Source organism: Ascaphus truei, chromosome 5, assembly GCF_040206685.1.
Source record: "Ascaphus truei isolate aAscTru1 chromosome 5, aAscTru1.hap1, whole genome shotgun sequence".
Taxonomy (NCBI): domain Eukaryota; kingdom Metazoa; phylum Chordata; class Amphibia; order Anura; family Ascaphidae; genus Ascaphus; species Ascaphus truei.
Genome location: NC_134487.1, coordinates 156465699 through 156486519, shown reverse-complemented (window position 1 = coordinate 156486519; position 20821 = coordinate 156465699). Strand labels below are relative to the sequence as shown.

The 20821-nt window shown below is 43.4% G+C and overlaps 1 protein-coding gene across 3 annotated transcripts in view; it reads left to right on the top strand.

Moving 5' to 3' along the window:
• The first annotated feature begins 128 nt into the window (after positions 1-128).
• Positions 129-20821, top strand: part of P4HA2 (prolyl 4-hydroxylase subunit alpha 2) — a 77754-nt gene continuing 57061 nt past the window's right edge. For 2 of the 3 annotated variants that reach the window (XM_075601112.1, XM_075601113.1), the window contains exons 1-2: positions 130-316; positions 3793-3890. The gene's annotated coding sequence lies outside the window, so the exon portion shown is untranslated. Of the gene's footprint in view, positions 317-3792; positions 3891-20821 lie in introns of all 3 variants that reach the window. The other variant, XM_075601114.1, reaches the window with a different exon arrangement.

Here is a 20821-nt window from a genome sequence, read left to right as displayed (position 1 = left end):
CCCCCTACTACATCTGCACCCATTCTGCAGAACAAAAAGCAAATGTGACACGTCTTAAAAGTTCATCAACAGCGTGAGCCTGTACACGACCCGCAGGAGGGGCAGGCTGGGCCGGATAGGACGTCAGTGGGGGGGTTGTGCTGTCTGGGTGGGAGGGATGTACAGCCCAGGCTGCAGTGCCTTACAGAGCGCCTACTATGTCATGTAACCATTCCTGTGCACAGATAGGGTCTCCACACAGCACAAGTTGATACCGGGAAGAGCAAGCACTGTACAACCACAACATCCTCATCCATACACAGCAGTCAGGGGCGAGGTAAGTACAATACTTGGCAACATTTGAAAGCTCCTTTCATGGCGTTCTGGGATGTAAATTTGGAAAACTTCCGTTGACTGGCATTGGGGTGAGGGGTTTATTTTCAGGGACACAGCAGAATAATCATTATACGTTTTTCAGCTGCAGTACAGTCAGTGTCCCTCATACATTGGGAGAGTTGGATATAGTCTGTTAAGTGGCACTGAGCTCACCCTTGAGCTTGCAGTGTGGAACAGGACACAGTAATAAAGAACAAATCCAAATCGGATTGCCAAAGAACAAGTTTCTGGCAATGCAGGTCCCTTTTCAATGTAAAATCAAGTTACTGTAACACAAATGCATGTTTGTAACAGCATAAGAGAAGCTTATCATATACATTTACTGCATATGTGAACATACAGCTTGGGCAGAGGAATCTGAAAAGAGTATAAAGTGAGAACATGTTTTTACAGTAAGCTGGGTTTAGTATATTACACTGACTACATTACTGTATACATAATAACGTATTTAGAGATGGGATCCCAAGGAAGAACTGGAAATATTTTTTTTATATGACATCTATCTGTAGGTAAGTTCATCATTTGGACCAGATACAATGTTTGATATGTCTGAGCAAATTAATTTTTTCATGGAAGATTATTTTTAAATGTAAACAGCATCCTGAATTCACTAGTACATAGCCATGTTCTGACATATTAAACAAGTACAGCTCAACCCCACTATAACGCGATCCGTTACAACGCAAATCCGCTTATAACACGATGCAAGCGTGGCTTCTAATTTTCGTATTTATGAATACTTTACAACACGATTATTGATATCTTAAATACAATTGTACATTATTTCTAACACTGTGATTCATTGGACCCCAAGCACAGCGTTATAAGGGGATTGAGCTGTACTGTACATAGTAAAATAAGGGGAGTGTGTATGTGTTTTTAAACTTTTGCAAGGGGTCCCAGAGTTCACATTCAAACCTGCTGTTGATGGATATGTTTGGCCTTTCTGTTGAAGGAACCTTGGATACTCATGAGTTTGCCTTTTGTGCACCTTTTTAGCAGTTGGAGGCATTGTATTTTATTCCAGTTAGTTTAGTGCAATGACAAGCAGACTTCATTAACACGCACGGTTAACAAGCTGATTGCCAGCACTGCTCTCTGTCTGTATCCCTCTTAAGTATTTGAAATCTTTATCATTTTGAATAACTCCTATCTACCCTCTGTCCTGTCCCACACTTTAGGTTTAAAATAATTCTGCATGTGGCTCTTTACTGGAGGGAGGGGAGAGAGAGAGTAGCTAATGATGGAGAGGAGAAACAAATTGCACTACAAAATCTGCTTGTTTCTCCCTCTGCAGATGAGGTACAATAAACCGCTTTTATACCAGCTCTCTCTAGCAAGCAGTGGCTGGTTACTGGCGGTGAAGAATTTAAGTTTTAGAGGGAAAGGAATCAAAGCTGATACTGTAGGCTTTTAATACTTCTCTCCTCCAGCAGACATTAAATTAATAGTTCTTAGGCTGCGGCTCCGCTGGCGCTGACCACGCTCATGCTTGAGAGCGGTGACGTCACCAGCTCTCCAAGCATGAGCACCGGGTGTCCTGGCTATTCCAAAAGCGCGTGCGGAGGGCGATGCGGACAAATTGAGCACGCTTCAAAGTCATTTTTTTTGTTTACTCTAGCGCCAAGCTTGAGTGAGATGCGTGCACCGCGTGAGCGGGGACTTGCAGATATACATTTATGTAATTAAAAGCGGCAAGCACTGCGTGCTCAGCGCGGTCAACGCAGCCTTAAAGAGACCGCTCCTCTGCATCCACCTCTCCCTCCTCCAGATTACATAATAAACAAACAGGCCAGACATAAGCCACAGCCATAGGCCCCTAAAGGATTCAATGTGATGCACCTCCTCTACTAGTGAGCCTGTTCAGGCAAACAGTTTAACCCCTACAGTCCCAACTACATCTTGGGCTAAGGTGCTGGACTGTAGGATCCAGACTCAACAATTCCTTCTCTGAGTAGCAAGCGCATTTAGGCTTATGTCAAGTAGTGGCAGGCAGCAACATTGATTGAAAATGCATATTTTCCTCTCTGTACTCTGGCCTCTGCCACTATCCTACTATAGAGGAGCATCACTGTGAATGGGGAGGGACCTATTGAAGTGCTGGGCACATGTGTAAAACGATGCAATGTCCCCCTTGTACACACATCTATAGGCCCTGGGGGACATCAAGATTCCCAATATCACATTCACCAGAGCTAGCTACTGCTGCCAGGGGGACACAGAGTCATTGGAGGGGTCATGTGAGATCCACTATACAGAGCGATCTATGGCACAGAGGGCATGCGTTGTTTCCTATGTTGAGAGACACAGAGAGAGACACACACAAACACTCTGTTTTGTTAAAGTCCCAAGTGCTATATATACCTCCCCAAACACACCTTTAGACAACACGTGGACAGACACGTGCACAAAAACTACCGCAACTAAATGTTCTAGGCTGTCCTGTGCTGCCCCCTCTCTCTAGAATTCCCTACCATGCATCACATTCTCCCTCAGCTTACAGACATTTAAAAACTCACTGCAAGTCATACAGTAATGGCCAAAATAACTATTATCCAGATATGCCCATTATTAAATCAAACATTAGCCAGCCAGCATAAATAAAGTAAATAAACCTTTCTACTTACCCCTGCCATCATGAAGGGCGTCCTCGTCAACATACTGCAGGTCGATGTCCTCCTATGCCAGCAAGAATACATAAAAAAATACAATCTAATGGCCGCTAACCCCTTAATCACCTTAGCGCATAATAACACACCCTGGAGGCCTAACCACCCACCCAGGCCCACTATACCCACTCTGTACCCATTGATTGGCATAGTGGTATATCATACCCATATAATATGGACATGATAAGCCACTATACCAGGTCAATGGTGACCCTAATACAAAAGCATGAAGGCCAAAAATACACAATAATAAAATATATACACAAGCACCTAAACACCACAATTCAATAAATAAAAACACTAGCCAACAAATTAAATAAATAAAAGCACTAGCCAACAATTAAATAAATAAATAAAAGCACTAACCAACAAAACAATTTTAACCAGTAGCCAAAAAATCAATTAAGTAATAAAACCACTAGCCAACACATCAATTAAAACCAGGAGCCAACAAAATAAATAATTAATTAAAAACGCTAAACAATCGGAAAAATAAATAAAAACAAGCCAGCAAAATTACAAACAATTTAATCCAAACAATAAACAGAAATAGAAAAAATAACTAAATAGAAAACAAGCATTTGCCAAAAAATGCATTGACTATCTCTGTATTTATCTGTACCCTAAACGAACACAGATTAATACATTATCAGTCAATGGTCAATGAAAAACATTAAAAGAAAGAAATACAGTAAAAAAAATCTGCAAAAATAAAATAACATACATTCAATATTTTTCTTACCTTTAGAAGCACTGGCCCTCCGAATCCCGGTGATTCAGGAAGCTCTCGTGCCGCGACGTCATCAAAGTAAATTCAAAGCCATCCACCTTGAAGATCCAGAACAGGTAATAAAATTATTCTCTTTTATCTTCTATCACCTTCTTCTTTCTTCTGTAATTATTTCTATATTTTCTTTAATCTTCTATCTTCATCTGTCAATCCATAGCCCCTTGGTAAATCCTCAACACAATGCTGTCTCATCTACTCCTTGAGGTAAAATGAGACTTCAAGGCCTTATATATGGCCTGTGATGTCACATTTTCAGGTCAGATGGTACAGCTCCAATCCGATTGGATGCTGTATCATGTGCCCGCCTCTTTTTTTTTTTTGGCGAAGGATGTGATGTCATCTTCATGGGAGGTACGTCACATCCTTCAAACCACTTGGCTATATCACATGGTATTACAACCAATGGTGTTGAAGACAATTCCATTGGTTGCCGTAACATCTGATAGGTTACATTAGTTCAAAAATATGTGACATCATCCCTTAAAGTGACGTCACATCCTTTTGAACTAATGTAACCCATCACATGGTACGACAACCAATGGGATTGTCTTCACCAAAAAAAAGGCGGGCACATGATACAGCCTCCAATCAGATCTGACCTGAAAATTACATCACAGGCCCTATATAAGCCTGGACGCCTCATTTAACAGGAATATGGCTCTTTCCGCACCTACATGCGGCTCTCGCAGGTTGCTGCTCACCAGCTGCTACCTCTCTCACTGTGTACTGCGGGTGGACCCAGTCGGCGCTGGTTAGGCCTCTATTTGCCGCCCGGCATCTCTCCAGCTGCTGGGCTGCCTCTTGCACTGTCCCATGCCGGGTCACTCTGGTGACGACACGGACCAGAAGTGTGCGCGATGACGTCATAAAGCAGCCCGGTGTGGGACAATGAGGAGGCATGGCAGCAGCAGGGATGATGCCGGGCAGCAAATAGAGACCTAAGCAGCCCCTGCCCGGGCCCCCACACAGCACACAGTGATCGAGAGAGAGGCAGCTGTAGAGCGCCCCCCCTCCCCCCCCTCCCACTCACAGCTACCTGCAAAACATTACATTGAGGGAAAGAAGCAGGGGAGAGCCAGGCCCAAAGTAAGTAAGTGTGTGTATATGTGTATGTGTACATACATACATACAGTACATACATACTTTGTACAAACTCTTGAACATAAAAATAATAAAAATAAATAAATAAAGGGACATATTGTGAGATGCATTTTATTCCCCCACATACTTTATTCAGAATTAGGGAAAAATAAGTTTGTCGTATGTTAATGCTTATAATATATATTGGTGTATATAGTATATGTATGTGTTTGTGGGTGTGTAATATTCATGCATGTGTTGCGGCTCTCTGAACATTGGCTCCTCTTCCTTGAAAGGTTACAAACCCCTGTACTAGACTGTAAACTCTCACGAGCAGGGCCCTCATTACCTCTTGTGTCTTTTTGTGCATGTTTGTCCTTATTTGGTATGTAACTCTGATTATGATATATATATATATATATATACTCTGCACCTCCATTGTACTACGCTGCCGAATATGTTGGTACAGTTAAACCCCGTTATAACGCGGGTCTCAGGGTCCACCCCAAGACCACCGCGTTACTAACGGGGTCGCGGAAAAAAAAAATGGCCGCCGCGCTTTAGCGCATATTCATCCCGTGGGACAGGAGATGGGAGCGGGCATGTCCCTCCGCTCCCCGCTTCCCCCTGTCACCGCAGGACAGCCCGCGGGGCAGGAGATGGGAGCGGGGATGTCCCTCCTGTCCCCGCTTCCCCCTGTCACCGCGGGACAGGCCGCGGGGCAGGAGATGGGAGCGGGGATGTCCCTCCTGTCCCCGCTTCCCCCTGTCACCGCGTGACAGCCCGCGGGGCAGGAGATGGGAGCGGGGATGTCCCTCAGGTCGCCGCTTACCTCAGATCCCGCTGCCTGCATGGAGGTGGTAGCGGGGGGTTTCTTCTTCCCACCGCTGTCCCCGGTGCTCCCGCTGCCTGCGCGGGAGGAGGGGGGGGAGCGGGTGGTGGTGCTGGTCGCGGCCTTTCCTCTGCTCCGACCCCACCCCCCGTCTGTGTAGAGTGAGAGAGTGTGTGTGTGTGTATGTATATATGGGAGAGAACGTGTGTGTGTGTATATGGGTGTGTGTATGTGGGTGTGAGTGTGTGTAAGTGTGTGTAAGTGTGTGTGAGTGTCTGTGAGTGTCTGTAAGTGTGCGTGAGTGTGCGTAAGTGTGCGTAAGTGTGTGTGGGTGTGTGTGGGTGTGTGTGAGTGTGTGTGAGTGTGTGTGAGTGTCTGTGAGTGTCTGTGAGTGTAAGTGTGTGTGAGTGAGTGTGTGTGAGTGTGTGTGAGTGTCTGTAAGTGTGTGTGAGTGTGTGTGAGTCCAATGAGCAGTGTGTGTGCAGTGTGCAGTGTGTGTGCAGTGTGTCCAATGAGCAGTGTGTGTGCAGTGTGCAGTGTGCAGTGTGAGCAATGAGCAGTGTGTGTGCAGTGTGAGCAATGAGCAGTGTGTGTGCAGTGTGCAGTGTGTGTGCAGTGTGTCAGTGTGTGCAGTGTGAGCAATGAGCAGTGTGTGTGCAGTGTGCAGTGTGTGTGCAGTGTGTCAGTGTGTGCAGTGTGAGCAATGAGCAGTGTGTGTGCAGTGTGTCAGTGTGTGCAGTGTGAGCAATGAGCAGTGTGTGTGCAGTGTTTGTGCAGTGTGCAGTGTGTGTGCAGTGTGTGTGCAGTGTGTCAGTGTGTGCAGTGTGAGCAATGAGCAGTGTGTGTGCAGTGTGTGTGCAGTGTGCAGTGTGTGTGCAGTGTGTCAGTGTGAGCAATGAGCAGTGTGTGTGCAGTGTGCAGTGTGTGTGCAGTGTGTCAGTGTGAGCAATGAGCAGTGTGTGTGCAGTGTGTGTGCAGTGTGGCAGTGTGAGCAATGAGCAGTGTGTGTGCAGTGAGTGTGTGCAGTGTGTGCAGTGTGTGCAGTGTGTGCAGTGTGCAAAAAAAAAAATGTAAAAAAAAAAAAAAATGTAATTTTTTAAAAAATTTTTTTTTTTTTAAAAACGGGAGCCACGGGAAAACCGCGTTATAACCGAATCGCGGTATAACGAGGCGCGTTATAACGGGGTTTAGCTGTATTTACAAATAAACGATAATAATAACAACACATAATGTTAGTATCACTGAGCATATCCGACTCCTTTTTTTAGTGTTACAAATCATGATTTTCTAAATCGCTAGCTTCTGAGGTTGTCATGGTAACCTTTAGCCGTAATGAAGAAGAAAAAAAAAACTTGATTAGCGCGGACAGTCGTTTTAAAATATCCCATGCAGAATGATCTAGCTGCCACACTAAAGAGCATTAAATGCACAATGTTTGATACGATTCTGGGAATAATATCTCCAATGGCTAAATTATTTTCCTTACTGTACGTGTCGGATATTCACTAAAGGTCTATTAATGAAAAAAAATGGCGTTATTGGTATTATCGTCCTATTCACTAAAGCCATATTGCAAGCGTGAAAGCAGCTTTTTACCACGGGATGTCGGCGTTATTTTTAACAGCAGCGTACACAAAAATAGATGCAAATGAGGAACTAACTGCTAATTACTTACAGTATTCATGCGCTATTCACTGAACTCCGATACCTGCTCCTATCATCAAAAATAATGCACATTTTTATCTCCTACCTCCTATGCTGGGGTTAGGCCTATCTTGCCTATGTATATAATCGCCACTATAGATATAGTCAAGATAAGGCTAGCAAACGTACATTTAATATTAATATTGTTCCTTTACAAATCCAAGCGGCCTGCTAAAGCAGGGGTTCTCCACTCCAGTCCTCAAGATCCCCCAACAGGTCAGGTTTTCAGGATATCCCTGCTGAAGCAGGCTCTGCGACTGACCCACTGATTGAGTGACCTGTGCTGAAGCTGGGATATCCTTAAAAGCTGACCTGTTGGGGGGGGGGGGGGGGCATTGAGAACTAGAGTTCAGCCCCTGTACTAAAGGCTTAATATTTGCACATATAGATGGTCTGCTTTTTGTGTTGTATTTGTAGGGTGCTCATGTTGTACTATATGTGAACGTCTTTTTCAATGCAGTGGTAGCCTCAGGGTTATATGCTTTTCTTGGTAAAGAGAGTAGTCCAGGCACACGGTCTTATCACAAAGTAGAACATTTAATCCAGCATAAATCCAACGTTTCGGCTGCACACCGGCAGCCTTTGTCAAGGTGAGAGCGGTGAGTCAAAGGCTGCCGGTGTGCAGCCGAAACGTTGGATTTATGCTGGATTAAATGTTCTACTTTGTGATAAGACCGTGTGCCTGGACTACTCTCTTTACCCTGATACCATTTGGTGACATTTTAGTGCTTCATTGATTGTGTGCCAGATCACCTCTTTCTATTATATGATTTTTTTTGCCATAGGGTTTTGTAAGAAAAGTGTTATATCTTCTCCAACCCACACCCATCCCCCACCAACTGGCGCTGATTCGTGCAGATTTGTATGAGTCAATGCTTTTTTTTTTTTTTTACATTTAATGCTACCGTGGAGGAAACACAGTTTTCACGTATGCAAATGATTCTGAATATCGCAACAAGAATACATCATTCTTAGTGAATACGTTAAGTTTCCCCCCGGCAAATTTTAATGCAGCACTATCGCCCTGTAGGGAATCTAGTCCATAGTGAGTTATGCTATTTACTGCTTTTCATTTACACTGGTAAACCTCAGCCTTCCAGTTCACTTATGCTCCTTTGAAAGCATAACAGTTTGCATTTTCTCATTTCCCTGCCTGTAATTGGTAGCAGAGAATGATTGAGAAATCTGGCAGGGCAGTGGGTGATGCAGGCAGTGCGTGTCACGCAGATGGTAACTCTGCAGATCAACTCTCGTACGTTATCAGTCATCCAGTTTCATTCCTAAGGCCCCGTCCATAGTGCAGCAGACGGAGGGAGGGACGTCGCTCGCCCCGAAAACAAATTGTAGTCCTACTATGTGCATGTGTGTAGTGCACGAGCGCAACGGGCGACCGTTGTTTTGCGCGACAAACTTGTTTGAATTTCCGGCGCAACGGCCGGGTCACGTGATCGGTTCGCCCGATGAGGTCATAGTCACGCCCTCGCCACGCCCCTCATCGCGCAAACATGCAGGTCACGGATCTTGGCAAGTTCAGGCGCGCGACCGAAAGCGTGACGTGTACTATATGTACTATATCTGAGGCCTTAGTGTCATTTTAACCCTGTTGTGATACTTCTTGATACAACTGTATGATTTGTGTCGTATGCATGCATTTATTACACCCTACTGTAACTGAATAGTGCTTAATGCAAATGCATACACAATGTGTACAGTTACGCAGATAATGGGGCCACTTTGACATCCGCAGTCTGTGTATAGAAGCTGGATTCTTTAAGACTTGTTATTAACCATTTTGCAGCTGAAGCGGAGCAATGAGTACTGGTTACTTGGTTACTCCAGCTTTTTAGGAGGTATTACTGTGGGTTATTGAGTGAAGAAACTGCCTTGACCCCTTCCTAATGTTGCTTGCACTTTCGGTTAAACAGCCTAAGTTTTGTTAACAAAAGTGAGGTTAAAAGTTCCTTTGAAGGTGAACATCAATAAGGAATATAGAAAATGGATGGAACTGAATCATACCACCTACTCAGTATGGTGTGCAGGTCTCTTTCCAATACTGGAGAAGAGTTCAGTTCAAATCAAATGGTTATAATCCCCAGCACGGGGGAAGGTGTTTTCCCAGCATATTTTCAAACTCCGAAAAATCTTACATACAGAAAAAAGTTCCAGCACTCTAACAAAAATATTTAAAACCATATGCTTATATATATGTTGGGGTTATTTTGGGGGTTCAATAGGTTCAATAGGTGTCCAGTATACTCTAACAAAAATATACAGAAACCAATCTTAGAAAAAGTATTAAATAAAAAAATCATAATGACAAAAAATAGCACGAGCTTGGTGTCTGGGGAAAAAAGAATCCGCAGAAAAAACACACACACACACACCCATAAAACAGAACAGGATAAGAGGAGAAACATGGGCAGCAGCCTACAGTACCCTAATATGAATGAGGACTGGTGCCACGGGTCACCACCGACTCTTCACTTGGTCCATATTAGGGTACTGTAGGCTGCTGCCCACGTTTCTCCTGTCATCCTGTTCTGTTTTATGGGTAAGTGTGTGTGTGTGTGTGTGTGTTTTTTTTCTGCGGATTCTTTTTTCCCCCCCAGACACCAACCTCGTGCTATTTCTTGTTTTTGTGTTTTTCATCTAGTATGTTTTTGATACTTTTTTTTAAGATGTGTTATCTGTATATTTTTTGTTAGAGTCCTGGAACTTTTTTTGTATACTTGTCTTATTCAGCCGTTATAATGGCCACAATGGTAATGGCCATGGTTATAATGGTTCCTTTATTGCTTTTGAATTATTTCTCAGTGCAGTTTCCTTTCTTTTTCTACATTACATACAGAGATACTGTATATCTTTTTTTTTTTTTTTTTTTTTTTTTTTTTTAAATGATCCGGTCCCAACAGTTTTTATGATGGTCCTCAGATCTCTTTAGCACAGGTTACTCTTACTTTTTCAAAAGCTGGCGTCACATCCCCTCAGGGTCTTGCCCCCTGAGCTTGTCCTCACCAAAAATGTGATGAAAATCATGATTTTTTTCATCTCTAGATACTGAAGTTAGCATGGTAACTTTTTCCGCGCACTGGCCTCTGGGGAAAGCTCCATTTTAACCTCCCAGAGACTTCATATTTCAAACGGAACAGACCATCAGATTTAAAATATAAAAACAGTGTTGGAAAAGGCAAGAAGAGATCCTTTGAAAAATAATAATAATAATTGTCAGTGGGAATTACTGCTCTTAGGCCAGGTCCCCAGTGCACGCTGTCAGGGAAGACAAAAATGTTGTTTTCCTGTGCTGCGACGCGATCACGTGGTCGGCGCGCACAAATGGAAGGGCAGATTTGCCCCTTCATGGACGCCCCGCCCCCGCGCTCCCATAGAGCTCAACCACAGATCGCCACTTTAGGGCTCGTTCAGGGAGGCAGCTGAGGGCTCGGAGGGGGGGCGTGCGGGAGGCAGTGCTGGGAGTTTGCTGGCGACATGTGATTTTCCCCCAGCTGCCTTTTCAGCGTTGGGGAGGGGGCGGGGCTACAGGCTGCAGGGTTAAAGTATCCAAGCTGCAGCCATGAAATCATTCTGAAGAATGATTTCATTGGCTGCCTTGGTCCCTGTGACGCGGCTTCAGCTCCAAGAAATGAAATTTTCGTTTACTGAGCTGTCGTCAGCGGCAACGCCTGGCTTCGGAGGCAGGGCAGTAGCTACCTTGAAAACAAGTATTCAAATTGAATACTTTGTTTCTCACTGCAGCAAGCACGTCAGCACGCCCTCCCTCCGAAGCCAGCACCCTGAACGAGGCCTTAAACTGTGCACACACCGCCAAGTCGGCAGGCGCGCGTGCTGCAGGTAGGACTGGGGCCGTAGCCTAAAGAGATCGCCATAGAAACTTGAACAAAGCAAGACAAAAACTAGATAGTAAATTGTACTCTCAAAAATAATTGACAAGTTTCATAATTGTATTGTTGTTATCAGCGGTAGTGTGATAACTGGTTGTTCTGCTGGTTTCCAATATACCACACTCCGCATTGTTACTGCAATTTGTTGCAACAGCCTCTAAAAGCAAAATGGTGAAACTTGCAGCCTGGATGAAGCAGTGTTATGCTGAATTTGTACATTTCTTCAGTCTGGCCCTGCTTTTTCTTTTTGATTTCTGTGTATCTGCAGCATCACACTTGTGACATTTTAAAGTTCTCTTGTTTGTATATGGGACCTGTTTAAATCTGTACTGCCAACTATGTGAAGAACAGTAAACGAATGGATGTGTGAACTGAAATTCATTAGGAAAGCTTTGTAGTGCGCATATTCTGGTCAGCCAATTAAAATGCATTACAGCTATGCATCTCTCTCAGTTGTGCCCTCAACCACATAAACTATTATTCACATTTATAAATATGGCCATGCCTATATCCTTGCTGGACCGTTAAATTAATCCGCTCCTAACAACTATATAAACAGGATTCTTTCGGGTTGTGTTTAAGTGCCTGCTACGTGTCTGTTCCTTATCCTCGCGGCCACATCTGCTTGCTTAAACCCACTGATAAGCCTTTAATTATTTGGGGATGTGCTGTTTGAGCTGAACCTTTCTACTGTGAGCAGATGCAGTAGTTGCTGAAAGGGTAAAAGAAGGTTGAAATAAAAACAGAACTGATGGGACAGGAATATTTTAATATTCTTTTCAATGAATTGGAATACAATTTGTGAGGGGGAAAGAAAATTAAATGTACACCAATTAGAGCTCTTTACACAGGAATTTCAGACTTCTATTTTTTAGAATTTGACCAAGATTGTGTGTAGTTGTTAACATAAGCTTTTACATAACATTTAAATTAACTGGCTTTTCTTAATCTCAATCTTTTTGCCGCGAAAGATGACCAATTATAGGTTTTAAACTGGTTTTAGAGCTAATCTTTCTGGACATCTAAACGATTAGAAATGAAACGGTTACTTTTTTCAGTTTGATTTTGTCAGTTACTATTTCATTGGCATGTACAGTAATAAGGAGAGAAGCAGCGACTCAGTGGCTCTGTAAACCATGACAATGAGTTTGAATCAGGGGAACCTGTTTAAATTCCTGCTGACAGGTCATTCTGACCTTGGGCGAGTCACTTTATCTCCCTGTGCCTCAGGCACCAAAAACATACACTGTAAGCTCATCTGGGCAGGGACTGTGTCTGTAAAAAATCCTATGTGCTGCATACCGTGCACTATACTGTAATTGTGAGTCCCATTGGGAGAAAGTGCTCTATGAAATAAAGTTATTAATGTTTCTCATTTTTATAGTAAGTTTCATAGAAGTCTGATGCATGAGTTATTTACTAACATATTTGCTGCTGAAAGAACCCGCAGCGCATGGTTAGCAGAAGAAAATAATTACATTATCAGAAAAGTAAACTATATAGAAAAATATATTTTTAAGAAGCAATGACTGAGTTCCCCTCGTTACATTGTGCGTGCTTATTATATACTTACGTAGTTTACCTTGTTCACATTTAGAGAAGCTTAGAAATCCAGAGCATTGCATTGGAATCCTCCCAGGTTCAAACAAGGAAACTTCCTAGATTTGTTATAACACTGTGGTTATACCATCAGGGGGCCTGGTTACACTCATTTCTCAGTGCATGAAGTAATCATGTGCACAGTACATGCTAACACATCTAAGGGCCGTTCTATACTGTGTGCGCCCGTGCGCGCGCACACACGTACGAACGCGCGTGCACGTGCCACATGCTTTTCATGTGTATGCTGTGAGTAAAGGTAGTGTGTGTGTGTGTGTGTGTGTGAGAGTGTGTGTGTGTGTGTGTGTGTGTGTGTGTGTGTGTGTGTGTGTGTGTATATATGTGTATGTGTAGAGATTGTGAGTTTTATGTATTAAATAATATTTTTAAAATAAAAAAGTTGTAATAAAAATAATTTTTATTTATTTAACTTTGACACATCCACACACATACATACATTAAAGCGCCGGTAGCGGCGCGAAAGCATTAATTTTCTCATCTTCTCCCTCGTCGGTCCGCTCCAAGCTCCCTGCCGTGCGCGCGGGTGGCCCTATTATAAAATGTCTGGCTATTCTCAGCCAACTGAAACTGCCGCGCGGGGTAGCGTGCACCCACACTATAGAACCAGGCTAAGTGACATATCTGCGCTTTTATGTAACAATACCTAGTTCTTTACACCATCATTTTTTAACCAGGATGATTATTTGGCACATACAGCCTTTGATGTTATCTTTGTATTTATACAACGAATGTTTGGGTTTCGGGCTCTGCAAATACTTACGTATTGGCTGATTTGGAATTTCGCCCCAATGCCCTCTATATAAGCATTTCCTGCTAAAGAGACCAGCAAAATAGTACAGCAAGGAAGGGGGCTTTCCTTGTGGGGGTTTTGTTACTGTCCAAACAAAAGCTCAGTGAAAGGATTGTCACAGCTTTGCAGTTTGTGGGAAGCTGTCATGGGATGTAAGGAGGCTGTAGGGCATCTAGCACTGCTAATGGTTTTTGGAGTTGTAACAGCTGTGCAAAAGATTATGGTAAATCAGTGAAATGCCATTGCCAGGTGGCTTCCTTTTTCTTGACAAGTAAAAAGCACTCCAAATATGTTACTGTAAGCATCCACATCATCAGATCTTTCTGCATTTGGAATGTCCTGCAACGCATTATAAAGCAGTCTTGAAAAGTCATGTATGAGGATCAGGGTTGGCCGGAGACTACGGGTTTCGGTCACGTATCTCCAGGCTACGGGTTTATGTATGAAATCTCAGACGGAGCATCGGCTCTTACCGTCGCAGGCTGCGGCATCACCTCCTGCATGGTCCCCTCAACAAGGCTCTGCAGCATCAAATGGCATTGCGTTGCCTTGACAACGGGACGTTACAGTGCATGCGGCGCCGTGACGTCCTGTTGTCATGGCAATGCGGCTCCATTTGACGTCGTGGAGCCATGTTTATGGGACCTTGCAGGGGGAGATGCTGCCGCCATTGCCGCTGGTGCATGTACAGTATGAGTTAAATATATTAATCAAATGCATTAAAAAAATTAGATTGAATTGGAAAAAGTCTCCTGGTTAGTCTTCAACGGAAGGTGGCAGATGAGGATACCTATATTATTCTCATGTTGGTAAAGTAAAACGGATATAAGCTGAAAAGAATGTTTTACAAAGCAATCAATGAGTGTTATTAATCTATTTTCAAATGTATTCGATGTAGTATGCAAGCTAATAGTGATGTCAAATCATGTCACTTTGGGAGAAAATAATGTAAAAAATTTCAAGTACTGTAAAAGACAGTAGTACTAAAATACTTGGTGGCTAGATATATTTTGTTTCCCAATCATCCTTATTACTATTTTAGCTTGTTTTCCTTTGTGAAATGACATGTTTATGTCTCACACAAGCCCACAACCCTGTCTTTCCCTATTATCACTCAGCATGCAATGTTTTCACTGTAACATAACATTATGGAAAGAACTCAAAGTAAGCAGGTCATTGGTTTCTAAGGCCTGGGACATAGTAAATGGAAGCTCGCTGAGGCGTGCTCCTGATCTGCCTCGCCTGCTGAAAATGGTGCTTTTTTCTGTCCTTGCAGGCGAGGCAGTGAGCGCGCTCTGGGGGCGGGGTGGAGGCAGAGCAGAGGCGGAGCGGAGGTGTCAGGAGGCGGGGCTAGTCCCCCGCTCCCATTGGATGGGAGCCGTCACGTGACCACTCCTCCGCTTCCCCGAGCGGCAAATTTGAAACTTGCCTGTCTCTGCAAAGTTTCTGAGCCTCCGCACGCATCAGCACGCATGCGGAGGGGGAAACTGTAGCCACGCTGATGACAGATGCAGGGGCTTTGTGCATCTGCTCAGCGTGGCTCAGCCCGCCTCAGCCCGCCTCAGCGAACTTGAACTTACTATGCCCCAGGCCTAAATCTGGACTTTTTCAAACTTTGCACAAACGTTTGTAAGTTTTTTTTTTGTTTGTGGATTAAAATGTAAAAAAAGTGAAAAATGATTCCAAGGATGGGCTTTTCTTTGGTTTTGCCTCGAATTGCACTCAAAGTTTGGAATTTGAACCAGTAAAACTGCTCGTCCTTAAAAGAAAGTTACATGATTAAGTGCTTTCACTTTTTTTGCAGCACCAGTATAGGTTGCTTAGTATGATGAAATCTGTGTTGTAGTGACTATTTCAGAGCAATTTGTGTTTCTGTCATTTTGCACTGAAGAGTTACAATCACTGCCCACTCAAAACGTTACACGCCCACATGGTTTTACATGTGAAACACTGCTCCCTTTTTCTTGACTGGCCCCTCTTCCTGGCAGAGAGAGGAGGGACAGCACTTTTTGCTGAAACATTCCTCTGTGTTCTAGATGAACTGTGAAGGATTTAACGTCCAGAGGAGTTAAATAAACTTCCCATCAGTAGAGATAAATAAACCATGCAGATAAACCACCAGTAAAAGGACGCCATTCCTTCTACATGTAACCGTGAGCACCAAGTCTACTTCGTATAGATACACACACATACTTTTTTTGAAGTACTGATGATAGCATCAGTACTTCAAAAAAGTATGTGTGTATCGATAAGAAGTAGACTTGGGGCTCACGGTTGCATGTAGAAGGAATGGCGTCCTTTTACTGGTGCACACAGGCTGGATGGGAATCCTAACACTTCTTTATCCATAGGACGTGAAAAGTAGTCTGTTGCACTCAGTGTAAAAGTTACTTTTGTAGCCGTAATATCTTCAGATTCGACTTCCGATTGGCCCACGTGACCCCATTTGGAGGTGAGTATCTCGGGAATCAGGGGGTCTCCGTAGCGGAAATTAATGGGGTCCCGCTCCAGAAACCCCCTGCTTCAATCCTATGTTAAAAAAATAATAAATAAAAAAAAAAGGGCATGTATTGCTCATTTTAAAGATATCATCCCACTCACTTCACCCACTTTTTTTTTTGCACAGAATGGTAACCGAGGCTGAACCAAGTTATTTTCAGCTCCGGAGACACCCCAGTTTCTGAGATACTTATCAGGGAAATTGCTGGGTTTTAATCTCCTTCTAGGGTAAGGTTGCCAGACGACCCATATATATGGGATTGTCGCTTATTTCATTGACTTGTCCCGGAAAGGTCTGTCGGTGTTACGCCGGTGCTGCCCACAGACCAGACCCGTCCCCTGAGCTGAAGGGGGCAGTGGTAATACACGCACCCGCAGCAAAGGGAGCGTGTCCGGAGTGTGGTATTAAGCGTTGCCAGGCCAGATGTAGTAAGGTAGACAATACTTGCCGGTACCGGGTGTAGAAGTAGAATCGTGATTGTCACGCCGAGGTCAGGGAGCGGAGAGTGGAGGAAGGTCGAAGTCCAAGCCGTGTTCGAGGGGAGCCAGAGAGTGCGTAATCCGAGGAGTGCCGAGGTCGGGAGCCAAAGGGGGTAGTTGTATGAGCCGTGTCAGAACCTGTGAATTCACCAAGAGTAGACAGAGTAACATCCATGCAGAGACTATGTCGAGCGAAGACTGAGAGTACAGAGAAGCTAGATAAAGCAGGGAGGTCCAATCAGGAACAGGGGCAGGTCAGGAGGAACTGCAGGGAGACTCTCCGGGTTGGTGCAGCGATTACAAGCCAGGTGGATCTTAGTACTGCAGTGAGTATGCCCGTGCGGCATGCGGGGGCGGAGCCTGAAGTCCGGAGGTCAGGAAGAAGACTGTGCGCGCTCCGTTAGGCGCGTGTTTGTCGCGACCCGCGCCGGAGGAAACAACGCGTGTGTGGGGAGAAGGGAACGCGCCCAGCGCTGAGGAGAGGGAATAGCGGCGGAATCGCAGAGGGGGGTGAATCCGCGACGGCGGCAGGGATGTAGAGCCGCGGAGGCCGGTAAGGCAGGGTTGCGCCGTGCTTCCAGGGTCTCCCTGAAAGTAGAGCGTGTTCTGTGTGGGGAACGCAGGGGACGCTGATTCCTAACAGTCGGGACGCCACATTGTCCCGTATTTTAGTGCCTTTACGTGAAATGTCTGGACTTAAAATTACTGTAATGAAATCAGTCCTAAAAACGTAATTAGTGCCTACGTGAGTGTAATAGTTACCTCTTCCGATAGATGTCGCCTTACTAAATCATTAACATTATAAAGTTAGGGTACTGCCTGGTTATCACATAATTCCCTGACACCCACCCCATAGGCGTTACTTTTTCTCCCGCCGCTACTCAATACTTCAGTGCGCGTCTTTCCCCGCCCGGCCAAATGCAGAGATGATAAAAACCAGAGAATACAGCGGTCAAGCAGGAGATACCATTCAGCTCGAAGCATTTGCAAATCATTCATCCCTCATTATGACATCAGGGCTGTTATATACAGCATGCGGCCACACGTGCCTATGCGAACGCGCGTGCACGTGCCGCATGCTTTTCGTGAGTATACTGTGTTTGTGTGTGTGTCTGTGTCTGTGTGTATATGTATATGTATGTGTGTCTATGTGTTTATGTGTAATTTATTATTTATTAAAAAAAAAAACATTAGTAAAAAGAAAACATTTATTAGACTTGTGCAGACACACAAATACATACACACACACATATACATACATACACACACACATATACATACATACACACACACGTACACACATTTGAGCGCAGGCAGCGGCGCGAAAAGATGATTTTCCTCATCTTCGTCGCTTCCTGTCGGCTCCCCTCTCCCTGCCGTGCGCGCGCGGCCCTTGTATAGAAAGGCTGACTCACGTCAGCCAACTAAAAATCCGCGCGGGCGCATGGCGTAGCACGCGCCTGTAACTATAGAACGTGCCTTACATACTGGATTTTGGCGTCCCGTATTATAAAAACGTCAATGTGGCAGCCCTATTCCAGGGGGGAAACAAAATGGCCACCAAATCGCGTGTCGCAATGTCATAGTTTGCTGCTCCCTATTTAATGGCCATTTATACCCACTTTTAAAACCAGAAAGTAATACTGGTAACTTCACCAGTAAGTATTTCTGGAACTGGTGGGTCCCCTGAGCTGAAAAAAAAAACCTGGTTCAGCTCTGAAGCTCTCCCCCCCTCCCCCCCTGTTCAGTTAAAATCCTGTAAAAAATAATGTTTTAATTACTTGGGGCGAGGATTTTTGCTTTAAAATTTTTAAAAGAGAAGGCCTGAACATGAATTACTTGCACTGACTTTCTCTTGGTTATTTGCTATGCATGACTCATTTCTTCTGACAAGTTTTTGTGAAGCCTGGTTGATAAATGGTAATGTGGCTCCCTCTGGGAAAGGCTGTTCCATGATCTTTCTTAAACATGTCCCTTGTATGTGACTGGAGAAACTGTATCAGAGACCTTTTTTTAATTATTTGCGTTCAGTCCACTTGAAAGTCCTCTGATAGGAGATTAGCCTATGTTAAAAAACTCAGGAAATAGTTACATAGGCATTCTGCAGGAATGGGAATAGAAATTCATTCATAATCAGTTTTGATTTAGATTGCAGCTTGTTCATTTCTACACGGATATTCCAAACACACTTGAATATGTAAATGTGAATAACTATTCTAGGCTATACATTTTAAGATTTTGGTTTGGGGAAATGTTTTTTAATTGAATGAAACAACAATTATGTTCGCAGTGGAAATATTTTTTTTGTACTGTACATATACATTTATATGAGTTGTTGATTCATATTTCTAATGTTCTGTGTTGTTGTTTCTATTAGTAGATTCAGGCATATTGAAATAATAAAACATTTTGTAAATAGCTTTGCTTTCTTAATGTGAAAATGACCTCATGGGAAGCCACTTAGACGAAACACACTGAATGTATCGTAATAACTTTCCCTCTAAGTTTAATGTTTACATTTGTAACACTTATAACACATTATAACACAGACCCAGTAGCCTTCATCAGATAATTGTGTATTCTTCTACTGCAGGGCTCTTCAACTGTTTTTTCCAAAGTGGTCTGATCAGAAAACAATTCGTAATAGAAGGCACACAAGCTTATTTTACATTTTCATGCATTGAAAGACTTAGAATATTTTTTATTTCAATATTTTGGAAGCAGTTAAACATCTTCTGTAATCTTCACTTTCTGCATATCTGCAATGATGGAGTATCTGGTGAAGAGTAGAATAGAAACTGTATCTGGTGAAGAATAGAAACGGTATCTGGTGAGGAATAGAAACGGTATCTGGTGAGGAATAGAAACGTTATCTGGTGAGGAATAGAATAGAAACGGTATCTGGTGAAGAATAGAATATAAACGGTATCTGGTGAAGAATAGAATAGAAACGGTATCTGGTGAAGAATAGAATAGAAACGGGATCTGGTGAAGAATAGAATAGAAACGGTATTTGGTGAAGAATAGAATAGAAACGGTATCTGGTGAAGAGTAGAATGTTACATAAAGAAATGCAGTTTTTAACATGAGCCATTATAATGCTTGGATAGTCACCTTGCAGGTCATACAGTTCTATTTACTAAAGAGGATGATTGCTTGTGTCCAATCACAATTCAGTAATCCTTTGTTTTTTCCCCCAGTGATAAGGTGCACAGAGCAATAGCAACTGCTGTCATCAGTCGCTATTTCATAGCCATACTCCGTATACAATGAACCAGTGGGCACTCTCTTACATAAAACATGCTAATGTTACTCATTCATTTACTGTACATAGAATGTACATATAGTTAGATAAATCCTAATAATGATTTTATATATATATATATATATATATATAATCAAAAAATAAATAGATGATACCGTTCTGTGGCTAACGAAATGCTTTTATTTGTGCGAGCTTTCGAGATACACTGATCTCTTCTTCCGGCGATGTTACAATGAATGACCGAAACGTTGGTTATGATGTCTTAATAATACAAAGCTTTTTTGACCATCTATTGGAGTGCTGCCTCTTGATATTCGTCTCAAACACGGTATCGTATTGCCTATTTATTCTCTACAGGATTTGCACCTATCATCTTGAATTACCCGACGGAGTGCCTATTGTTCTTGTTTATTTTCCACACACACACACACACACACACACACACACACACACACACACACACACACACACACACACACACACACACACACACACACACACAAGAAAAACAGGCGCACTCCTAGTGTATTAAAGTGTAAAACAATTTTATGGGACTATAACATATAAAAAGCGCACTCACAAACAGAGTATAAAATCAAGCATGTATGAGATATACTCAATTGCCATATGACTGCAAGGGTCCACGCCAAACACTCCTATGGTGCCTTCTCTGCTGCCACTGGTAGCTCAGCCGGATGTGTGGATTCTCCAGGAACCAGATGATGTCACAACTCAACGTCCCATACAGAGATATCCTCCGGTATCAGTACCTTCAACTGGCACTATTTGCTGCATAAAACCACAATCCAGGGAAACTC